Raw genomic sequence first — 13,030 nt, 5'->3', positions numbered from 1 at the left:
GAGAAAAAAACAGGGAAAATCTCCAAAGTCATCAGGATACATTCTCTTAGGACCATGAATGCTTGTACAGATTTGTGTGCTCGTCCATGAAGTAGATTTTGAACTATTTCACAAGATAAGTGACCTGCTTGACCTGCTGGTGGCGCTAGACGAAAGGTCAAACGATCACCAAAGCCATTAGGATTCATGATCTGGGCGCCATGGATATGTGGACCAAATTTCATGTCAATCCATCCCATAATTGTTGAGCATTTCACTAAAAACTTGAATTGCCAACCTCATGGTGGTGCTATAGAGGTAAAGTCAGGAGATCACCAAAGTCAGCATGATTTATCATCTACGGAAAATAAATGTTGTGAATTTAGTTATTGAGGTATCCATAGAGCCATGCTGCTAGCATGCCCAAACATATAATTAATGCATGTCAAAATGAGTGCTAAATCTGCTAGAACACATCATACAAGTACAATTGTTCTATATTATATTGTCAATCATTCATTATCTATTGCTTCTACAGCTACAGTTGTTGGCAAATACATAGATAATTCAATTATATCTGCTTAAAACTACATTATAGTGTGTTAATGTATGTTATACAGTACTTATTACTTAATTGCTTCTATACTTATTGTAAATATTAAACGTGGGGTTCAAATTAAGTCTTACCCATGCGGTTTTCTTACTGGCAACAAAGCGTCTTTTCATTTGTCACACTGCAAGAAAATTATACTCTAAAAACTGTGTCTCATACTTCAAACCTCTCACCAACACCAGTGAATTCTTGATTTCCTCATAATGGCAAAACCACATTTATCGAGGCGTCTGTCATTTTTTTTGAAGACGTTAGGCTCATTGCCAAATGTTGTGATTTCTGCAGAGCTCCTTTTTAAAGGCGACACTTGAAGCTTAGAAAAGGTAGAGATGAAATTACATAAAACTAGTGCTGGAACAAACCATCTTTAGAATAGATGAAAAGCTTCCGTTAATGTGTGTGTTATTTCTGATTTATCCATATTAGCGGCAACAATTAAATCTCTTGGCATTTCAGTGACATTCACGTATTTTGTCTTCATTAAGCACTTTGATTAATCACAGGATGGCTCATTTTGCCTTCTAAATCTTAATGTGACAAGTGGAGTCATCTATTAATTAATACTGAGTGAAGTCACCATCCATTACTAACAATCTCAGCCATTATAAGAGTATATGCCATGAATAAATGCACATTAGAAAGTTATGCTCCAAATTGAAATGCTCACTATTTGGCTCAACAAAATGTTTCCTGTCCTGAAAGCTGAACTAAATGCACAAAGTTACATATTGATTTAAAACCTTTGTCTCAGACACAAATTGGACTTTTTACATTTTTACTGGAAGCGCTGGAAGCTCAGTGATAGTAATGGCAAATTAGGAAAAGATGAGATACAATAAAAGCCTTTTTTATAAAAATCAATCAGTACACTAGCAAGAAAATTTTATTCACACTGAGTCACCAGTGAAAAATCCAAAATTAAAGTCTCCAAAAGGACAAAACAGTAATTAACAGAGGTGGAAAGTAAACATACGGGACTGAAGTACAATTTTGAGGTACTTGTACTTTACTTGAATATTTCCATTGTATGCTATTTTATACTTCTACTCCACTACATTTACTCAGCAGCTTTACTTACTAATTATTTTTCAGATAAAGACTTTACATGTAAAACATATCATGATGACATGTTTATGATGCATCATTATAGGTTAAAGTACCCAACAGTATATTAGTGTAAGTTACTGTTTACATGTTAATGTATCAATAAAAATAGTCAAATAATAGTGAATAGTGCCATTTTGCATACTGAGTACTTTTAATTTTGATGCTTTAAGTACATTTTGCTGGTAACTCATTTTTACTCAAGTAAAATTATGAATGCAGGACTTTTATTTGTAATGGAGTATTTTTATACTGTGTTATTGCTACTTCTGCTCAAGCAAAAAAAAAACAACTGGTAATTAATCTAGTAAACACTGTGTTAGCAACACACTTGCCTCAGACAGCCAGTGTAATTACAACAGTAAAGTGATCATCTTGGTCACTGACAAAAGGCTGAATGTCACAATGTCAGTGAAACAGCAAATGCTAATGTAACTGTGCCAGTATTGGTTGCTACTAGCAACAAACTCCCCACTGAAACCAACTGCTGATGGAAGATTTCTCCCTATTAGTAAGTAAGTAAGCAAACTTTATTCAATATAGCACCTTTCACAGGGCAAGTGCGTCACAAGAGTAAAGCACAAGGTACAACCAGTAAGCCCAGATCAGAGGACGTAAGTGGCCTACTGGTGATATAATGATGGAGCAGGTAAGAGATGCACATGCATGGTCAGGAACCATGAATCCTAAACCTGATGGGCAGCTAATGTAAAGAGGATAAGATGGGTGTGATGTGAGTCGTCCTGCTGGACCTGGTCAACAGCCTCGCAGCAGCGTTCTGGACCATTTGTAGGCGATCCAGGGACGACTTACTGAGATGAAAAGGGATGATATAAAAGCGTGAATAATCATCTCTATTTCAGGTTGTGATATATAACAGACCTGAGTTTGGCAATGTTTCTTAAATGAAAGAAAACATGAATGTGTTAACGATTTGATATATTGATCAAATTGCATAGCCTGATCAAATATAACATCGAGATTTCTAGGATTAGACTGTGCAGCTGAAGAAAGGGACCCAATACACTGAGCAACCTTGGGAGCTGTGCTATCTGAAGCAAAAATAAGGACCTCTGTTTTATCTGTGTTTATTTGTAAAGGGTTTTTAGCCTTTATGGTCAGACAGTTGTGCAAAAAACAGATAGTTTGTCAGTCTCACTCTGTGAAAGAGAAGGAATGACACACAGTACAGTTTTGACTTTTAGTCTGAGTGTCATTGGACCTTTTTAAACCTTGACCAGAATTCAATTTGTGTTACATTTATTTATTTCCTGGTGTCTCACATGCCCAAATTTGAGTGGCCCAAGTACTTTTGTTAGATAGGTTAAGATAAGATAAGATAAGATAACATACAGCATAACACAGCATAACATAACATAACATAACATAGCATAGCATAGAATAACATAACATAACATAACATAACATAACATAACATAACATAACATAACATAACATCGTAACATAGCATAGCATAGCATAACATAGCATAACATAACATAACATAACATAACATAACATAACATAACATAACATAACATAGCATAGCATAGCATAGCATAGCATAGCATAACATAACATAACATAACACAGCATAACATAAGAGCATAACATAACATAGCATAGCATAACATATGATATACTTTATTGTCCCCTTAGAGATTTTTTTCTTGGGCTCAGCATTGCTGCATCACAAAGCATTTATGTCCAGAAATACTTAGATACTCATCAATGTCCTTACAATTCATTCATACATGAAAAAAACAATAAAACAAAACAAAAAGCGATCAAACTAATACAACTAATAAAACCAGTAAAATAATATCTACACCAACTACCAATAATTGTGCATGCTGTGCCAATCCGCAAACTCATGCATTTCCATTGCAGCAGGGCTGACAGAGGCCAACCTGGAACTGTCTTCTCCCTCCAACCAAAGCCATGTCTTTGATGAAGCAACACATGTGAGATTGTGCTTTTAGTTAGAGAGCTCTGTTTTTAATTTCTGTACTTTTCGAGCTTGTAACTGAATCTCTGTGGTTTAGTTACGTAACTGATCATACTTTCATCTAACAGATATCAGCCTTACTGTTAACTGATCACTCTCCTACAGCCGCATCGTAGCTGTGTTTAGTTACGGCGATGCATAACATTAACGAACACCGACGAACCACCTGCAGGGTTTTAATTTGAAGTAGTCATGTAATGTTATCTGTTTTTACATACTATTTTGCTGTATTGATCTATTCTGTACACACCATATATATTGCATGTCCTGGAAGAGAGCTCTGTTGCTCATCCTGAGGTCTCTGTTTCTATTTTGTGGTTCAGTTTTAAACATCGCAACAAGGAATAATATAAGGAGAAACAGTCACAGTGAGCTGTTAGATAAAGAGCTGCAGGCGACAGTCTAATATTGCTGTATTTTTTTTAATTTTTTTGCAACCCAACACATGTCCAACTTTTCATCACGGAAAACAAAGCCTTTGACTTTGCCACGCTGTCCTGTGAAAAACTATGACTTGAATGGTCACAGTTGCTCAGTTTGGTGCGAGTTATCGCCACCACGATCTGCACGCAAATAAAGCTGACTTAACATAATAATAATAAAGTCAAAAGATCCACCATGAATAAGAATAAGTAATAGAATCTTAAATCTGCTCTTTTCTTTTAATTCTAATCTTTTTTTTTTTTTACAGTACTTGAAATGATTAAACAAAATGCCAAAATGAGCAGAGTGCAATTTGTCCTTAACAAGAAGATATTTATTATTCCGGACACTAAAAGTGATCCTTGGCTGGTACTTTCATTTTAGTTCATCAGACCCTCGGCAGAATATTAATTGCGGACACAGAGTCCGGGGGTGACGTTTCTCAGTGCAGTACATTTTATGTAACACTCATGTACTTGTACTGTACAGTCAGAACACAGTCTCCTACAGGAAGACTTAAATATCTTGTCATTACAGCAATGTTCACCACTTATTATGGAACACAGGCTTTGTTTATTTGTCAGTAGATGGTGTTTGGGTTCATTAATGACATTACGATTGCAAAGAACTGCAGTACCGACTGAGAGGAAAAAAATTAGAGACCATCTGTTGTTCGTGCATAAAGAAAATGAACATGAAATGATGTTAGAGTTCAGAATAACACTGTGTTTCCCACAAGAAAGAATGGCATTTTGCATCTACAGACATGTTCTTTTTTGTGGGTTAATCTTAATAAGCTAAGTGCTCATTGTCGTGGAGGTTTTTTATTGCTCTTCCCATGTGATCTCCTGTCAATTAAACAGTGTGGGTGGTACTGTGATATGTTTTCCTTGTTTTTTTCTGTTAATGAGGATCAGTTTTGTTCTTTTTCTGTTTAGTAATGATGGCTATCATTGCTCATAATAACTAAATACCTTTTTATTTGTCACACCACATAAATGTAAAATGGAAATGCAGTAAAAAAGGTACCAGACAATGAGAATTTAGAATAGTTACTGGGGATCTTTCCATGAACTGGTTATGTGTCAAGAGAGAATAATGTACAGTATATATGTGTTAATATATAAAATATTTCCTAAAAATAGTTTGACTGTCAGACATTCCTCACCATTGACCTTGATCTTTCCCCTCCTGAATCTGTACTCCTCTCCTTCTCTTTTTTCATGACCACATATGCCACCAACATGTTATGTCACGCTACATGTTAACCGTAACAATTACAAGTGAATCACAAATAAAAAAAACAATAAAACAGAGGGGGCTTGAAACTTCATATGTAAAAACAGGTGATTTCAATGATTTTGTTTGCACGATGATCTGTACAAGTTACCAGTAGCTAAACTGTTGGTGACCTGACTGAGAGCAGATGCAACAGCACCGTATCCAGGACAACAAACTCTTTTACTAATTGTTTTTGTTTACTCTTGTTGTTTGTGATAAAACCTTATAATAGTGACGACTAAAGCTGTAATAGCCAGACACAAATATCTAGCTAATGTTAAGCTAAGCTAACATTAGGCTCTGGTCCTACATTTAAGTGTGATTTTTGTGGCAAAACTTTTTTTGAACTGTGTTTTCAAGTGAGTATGGCTGTGATTTATTGCCTTTAAATCCAACTTTTCATTTTTATAGGAATAAGAATATGCTATTTCTTGTTCAAATTTGCAAAGCTTAATTAATTGTTTTATGGCTATTTGGAGCAACCAGGAAATATTGTCTAAATTGTAATGTATTATCAAGCAATTGCCTTCTGACACATCCAGCCCACACAGAGCAACATTAGCAATCACTTGGAGATCCACCTTCAATATTCACTCTCCTTTTAGCTCCTCAGAGAAATATATGACTCTTTAGCTGCTAGATGTTCCACTTTCTTCACCAGCTAGTCGCTAATTTTGTCTGCTGTTTGGTGCGGGGGCACGTAGTGTAGTGTACAGTGGGCTTATCAGAGCTTATCGCAGCTTTTTTGCATAAAACTGCTGCCTGATGCTGCTGGAAATCAGGTTGATGAGAGCATCGATGCTGAACAGTGCACATGTGTGCCAAAAATCCAAAGCTATGAGCTAAAAGAGGCTAAAAGGCTGCAGAGTTTGGTTACAATTCTCTGTAGGTGAATCACTGCGAGTGACCCCGATGACTTGATTCAATGTTAATGTAAAAATATTTTTAGTGGAGCTTCAAGGAGCAAAGTGCAGCCTGATTTTAAAAAAAAGTACTTAGTATATTTCATGGTTGTATCTGGCTCTCTTCTCTGCATGAGAACAAAGCAACAATGGACATTTTACTCTCCATAATATGCATTTGCTGTTGCCTGGTATCCGCCTCCATAACAACAAACTCATTGCACTTATTCATGGTGGGGAAAAAAAAGGCGGAAAAGAGAGAAAGAAATAGCCATCAGCACTCAAAGACAAATTGGCGTTTATCCATTGATGTATGTGCAGCAGCATATGCAAGGCTTTTCTCGGTTAGAACCGCATTATTAAGTCAAATTAAACAGTGTTCTGCACGCCGGAGCTGAGTGCTTGACCCTTTCTTGCCGGAGGAGGCCATCTCGTTGTGCTGCACTATGAGGCCCAATTGATCCTGTCTACAGTTTAAATAAGGCAATCTCTGGACTAATGCACCCTCGCCATTGAAGATGGCAGATTTTAATCTCTCTTATTTTTCTCACCACAGGGCTCACCCACCCTGAGATCCTCATTAACACTCTTGTAACACTGATGAACTTGTTCATCCCACACTGACATAGTCTAAACTTTTTTTTTTGCTCCCCCGGCTTGTCTCCTTAGCATGTCATCGTCGGGTGTTGCTCTCTCTTTTGCCCCCCCCCCTTCCTTATCTCGCCTCCGTTCCGTTGCAGTTTTTGTCTGCCGAACTCTCCCTAATCCTCCCTCTCTATTTTTGTCTATCTTGGACTTAGTGAGGAAGACTGAGGGAGAGACTGAAAAGGAATTACAGAGCCCTCAGTGTCATTGAAGCCACTGAGACTGACAGTGAAAAGCCAATAATGAGCCCTCCATCCTTATTTTCCTCAGACACTAACCAGACTCCTCTCTGTCCAGCAGGCCTGGTCGTTCTGTGGTTCAAAGTTCATTTATCTTACCGTACCGTAGAGACTGTCACACGCACTTTCACCATGACTCACCCACATAGCCATTTCTGCTAAATTAATCTAATTAGGTAAACATTTTGGATGATGGATTTTATGGCCCTATTCTTGTAGCAATTACTGAGTTTCAGGACTATTGATTTATTTCACAGCAGAGCTTTAGTAGATTGTGGTCAACCTTGCCAGGAGGCAAAGTACAGTATGAAATATACTGTATATCCTCCAGTAATTATTGTGAGAGAGGTGCACCGCGAGTCATCAAGCAAATACCCTCCCTCCACGCAACCATCGATTGTTTGTGGCGTTCAACACATCAACATCTTGTATCAAGTATCATTTCATCAACAGGCATGTTTGTGAACCGTTCTGGCCTTAAACAATTCACTGCCGGGCAATATTTGCTGTGTTAAGCAAGAAACTGGATTGACCGTGTTGGGTATGCACTACTTATAAAATCAATGGCATAAATATGACTCAAACATAACAGAATAAAAGCGTGGCCGTTGTAGCAGTGTGGAAAAAAACAAGGGATTTCTAGACAGACTTTTATATTAAAAGCAGAAGCAGCAGCAGCACAGCAGAAGATGAAAGCATAATGACTTAAGCTGGTATTTAGGGTTATCTCATTAAATCTGTAATGCATTAACAACAATCTGACAACATATAATTCTCTCTCAAACCTTTTGTTCTTGTTTCACTGGGTCCTTTCTGAAACAACACCCCCGCTGGATAAGTTAGTCCGGAGGTTGCCAAACATGGAAAGATTACCGCAGGATGTAATAAACCTTATCTGTTCTACGCAAACTGGATTACAAAAGCCAGAAAATACCTCAGCATGGCTTATCATGGTAACATTGTGCAGATTGCTGCAATTGATTTGAATAGCATGTTGCTCGAGGAGGGCCATCCAGACTCAAAGCAGATGGTGATAGCACAGAGGTGGAAGTAATTAAAATGGTTAATCCTCGGTGAGATTGTGTATTGACGCCTTCCCACCAACTGTATTGAGCCCCGACTACAGGAACTCTCACACAACAATCCAAACAAGGGCAAAAAATAATACACATCTTGCACAAATGTTGCTTTGAATGATTTCTTACTTCTTCTTCTTCTTTTTTTTTATCATGTTCACATTTGTCATGATGAGTTCATTGTTGGCTTGGCACAGTGAGGGCACAATTGCCAGACATACTGTGGTTATGATTTTGGACCTAGTCTTGGCTGCAGTCAGGATGTTTCCATGGTGAGATTAGTTTATTAAACTGGTGGATCCAGTAGGTGCTCTGCATGCATTCACTGAGCACTAAATCTGCCCAAAGCTCAGTGCTGTTTATTGTTTTGGGGTAAACTTCATCCAAACTAAATTACTTTTTTTCCTTTTGAAACTTGTATGATGTGCATATTTTTTGATAGATTGTGTTATTATTCATTGCTCTCAGCTGCTCTGGTCCTATTTCTTTCACATAAGCACATCTAAACCAAACAAAAAACCTCGTTATTTAGTGCGTTCAAGCCTATTGCTCTTTTCTGGTTTGCACAAATTACCTTTATGAAAGATAGACACCTAGGCCCACCTTCTCTCTTTCTACTATAAAGCCGTAAATCAAGATACTATAGTGGAATTGCAGTTTAGTGGCCCATGAAAAGGCGGATATAAGACATCATCTGCTCTTTACTGTGCAACAAGCAACATGTTAACACACCTGTGCGGTCACTGGTAACTCCCTGAGACAAATGTTGGCATTAGGTGGACTTTAAAAATATTGGTGGCTGTAATGTCTCAGCTGAGTAACTATTTATATTCACATTGTGCGACCTTCAGCGAAATGCGGCTCATGCTGGCCATTGGGAGCTTAGTGGTGTGTGCAATAGAACGCTGAGGTACATTAAGCCAGCAACGAGGTACACGGAGATTGTCATAAATGAGATCTAACCTCAAGTGTGACTTCAGTGTGTCTCGGAGCGAAGCCACAACCTTAATAATGGCAGACTGGGTTTGGAAAGGTGCCATATTTCAAGGTCTACGGCTACTATCTGTCAAGCATTCTGAAATGACACTAGCCTTTGCACTGGAGGAAGGGAAATGTTTCAAAAAATAATTTAAAAATGGCCGCATATAGAGCTACAATGATTTTATTCACTACTGTAACCATAGCAAATAAGTAGGACTGTGAAATGAGTGCATCAGATTCAGTAGCAGTGATAGACACAATATAAAGGGAAGGGATGGTACAAAATATAGTGTATGATCTGCAGAAAATTACTGTATGTATAATGGTCCACAAATCAGGCAGTTCTGACGCAGTAATTATGCCTTGTGGTGACGAGGAATCATCTGATGTAGAATTATGCAGCTTCAGCCGTCAGGAGGATGTTAAAACACGCTGACGGAGCTGACATCTGCTGTTGTGACAGGTGTAAGAGTTTACTTTCATGAGCTGCATGAGATACAAAGACACAACCACTTCTTAGGGCCATGATGCGCTTGGACTCAGCGTGAAGTTTTGTTGAGACAGCAGTCCGTGCCAAAACTGGAGAGTAATATTCAATAGTGGATTATTAGTTGCACACGCATACAGAGTGCAAAAAAAAAAAAAAGAGGAAAGATGTATCCTGAAGCTTTTACTCTTACACTATTTATTAGTTTTAATCCCAAGACTGAATTTGGCCAAAAAGTGTTTAATTCCTGGTCCTTCTAATGATCTGTCGGCTTACTCTTTATATGCTGGATGTGGTGTCAAGATGCAAGACACTGACGCTTCGTCTTTGCTTTGCACATACGCAACAGTCACTTCCATTTTTAAACAACTTTGAAGTAGTATTTCCTCATTAACTCCAAAACTCTTAATCTTAAAGGCTGAAAAAAAATGGTTTAACGACCACGACCGAAGTTTCACTCTAGGAGGGAAACATTTACATTAATTTTTTTCTCCTCTTCCCACAGCCATTAAAGGCATCTATTTTGTTGACAAAATAGTTTTACTTCAAGATCCATTTAGTAGCTGCTCTGCAGCTTTCAACCTAATTGCATAAGTCTGATTCTGAACACCTCCAAGACTTCTCATCTATTTAGACTTAAAAGCTTGAGCTTGACAGACTATAAACTGAACTGTCAAGCGAGATTTTTATAAGATCAGTTTCTACTCCTTAATACATGCTTTTCATTGCCTGCTTTTAGTAACGAAACAATTGATGGTTAATTAAATTAATTGATTGGCAGAAATTTAAGTGATTTTGATAATCGCTTTAAGCAATAGTTCAACATTGCTCCAGGCTAAGAGATAATCCTGTGCATAATGTACCATAAAACCATAACTTTGTTTGTATGAGTCTTTAAGAAATTAGACATAACATTGACAGAGCTGGGCTCGCTATTTCTAGTCTTTATGCTAATCTTAGCTAATCGGCTGCTGGCTGTAGCTATATATTAATAGTTGTGAGTGGTATCAATTTTTTCATCTAACTCAGCAAGAAGGCAAATAAGTGTGAACTGTGTGTTGAACTATTCCTTTGAGGGTTTTTTTTTGTTTTGTTTTGTTGTGTTTCTCATGGTTCCAGCTTCTCAAATGTGCAGATTTCCTTCTTTTCTCTCTTTGTTTCATTATAAATGTAACGATTTGAGGTTTGCAATTTTCTTTCATCGAATACATTTAATGTGCTTAATGAAAAAACAATGAAACGATGATGAAAGTTATCATTAGTTGCAGCTCTACCAGGTACACATCCCTACAATAACACTTGCTGGAGCTACACTTGTTCCCTGAACTGAAGGATAATAATGATCCTCTACTTCCTTGTGATACAGATCAGATTGAACTCTATTTCTGTCTTTAAAGGAACAGAAGCCACAATTATCCAGCATTGTGTTGTGGAGTCAGGACTTAAAAGTACAACTTTTCACCTTTAAATAGAGAGTATGTAACCACTCCTTCCTCCTCAGCTCTGTGTTACTACTGTATCTAGATGAGCTGTCTGAACTCTGAGTGTTCCCATTGGCACACGTCTGGCTATTAAGCCTCCACAGGCACTCAAAAAAATACGCTATGATCAAAGCCGGTGTGCAACAAGCAGCGCTGACCTTCATTGTGTTTGTGAATGTTGAGCTGTCACCGGCCTTTAATGTATTAGCGCTTTTCATCTTTGTTGTCATTACAAAATGCTTCCCTGAGACTCAGATACTAAAACCAAATACAATCAGTGAAATCGACAACATTTCATTCAGTGACAGTATAAGAGGAAAGGAAGGAATTTGCGAGACTGAAACACTGAGACAAACATCTAACATGATTCATGCTAGTCTGTTCAGGGTTACTGCAAATAATACACTTTACACTCAATGACTCAGAAAATGGAAACCTTGTACAATGAAATGCTATCCAAATAAAAAAAACAACACTGCAATAGATTAAAAATGTGACTCTGATTAAAATCTATGGTTATTTATGGGGACATTAGTTTCTTAGAGATCATCACAGGTCCACTCTGGTCAGGTCTGTGTAGGGTCCCGTGCTACATCTGGGAGTCTGGGATCTGTCTAATACCTGAGTGGATCCAAGTGGTTTTTATCACACACGTCATCATCATCACAGGAGACAAAATGTGTTTTAATTAAAGGCAGATGGCTGTGAATTGCATGGGAAAAATGACATGACTGCCGCTCTTTTCAAATGCTTGTTAATTGATAGCGCATTATGCTGTTGCCATTGTGGGTTTTTTTCTAGTTGAGTCTGCTGAATTTTTCATACTGTAGATCCGATTGTCCTCTGGTCCCTGTCTCTTTTGTTGAAAATAAATGTATGCGCATTGAATTTTGGGCCTAACATTTAAGACCCAGGAAGACCTCTACCTCTGAAAGCTTGTGCTTTTCTATCCTTATGTAACAGGTTTCCATTAAAGGAGAATTCCACCAATTTTACATATCAAAGTCTTTTTTTAACAGGTCTTGGGAGGTACTACTGCATATATGAAAAAAGTAGTATAAAGCCTTTTGAGGCATCTGCTGGGGCTGAAGACTACAAGTTTGAAAATGACAAAAACTCTGTGGGTCTGCAGCCCGCTCCTCATCTCTGCTTGAGGCTAGCAGCTCCAGGCTACATTAACCACTACTAGTATAACACACCCAAATCTCCAGCAGAACTGATAGTGGTGGAGTTGCATTGTGGGTAACATAGGTGAAAAGTTCTGCTCCATTGATTTTAAACTGTCCATCATGACTCTGACGGTGTCATAGGAGTGAAATGCTAAATCGTTGGAGCACTTTTTAAATAATAACTGATAATCTGCTGCTGGACCTCTGAAGACCGTTGTTATATTGGATTGCATTATACATGCAGCATGGTGTGTTTTGACCGCCTCAGTTTACATACACTGGGGAACAAAGGTAGGATTAATTACAGGGTTGTTTCTTTTTTGGATTAGATTACATTGTGCAGGTGTTTCTATCCCCGCGTGTATGCTAATCATACAATGCTAACAGCCCAACTGCACATCATCAGCACTCAGATAACATTTTGCCATAATATGCATGTGGAAAACAAATGGATGACTTTCTAACAATTGCCGTGGAGGTTTCCTGGACAGCACCATATCATTTGACACTAATTACTGGTTAAATGGAAACTGTGGTGCATTAATGTGATAATTAATCCATTCCTATTCCTTTTTTTAATCCGTACATAGCAGGACAGTTGAACATACAAAAATGTTCAATTTGTCTCTGGGCAAGCATACA

Source organism: Thunnus albacares, chromosome 8 (assembly GCF_914725855.1).
Source record: "Thunnus albacares chromosome 8, fThuAlb1.1, whole genome shotgun sequence".
Lineage (NCBI taxonomy): Eukaryota > Metazoa > Chordata > Actinopteri > Scombriformes > Scombridae > Thunnus > Thunnus albacares.
This window is presented reverse-complemented; position numbering follows the sequence as displayed.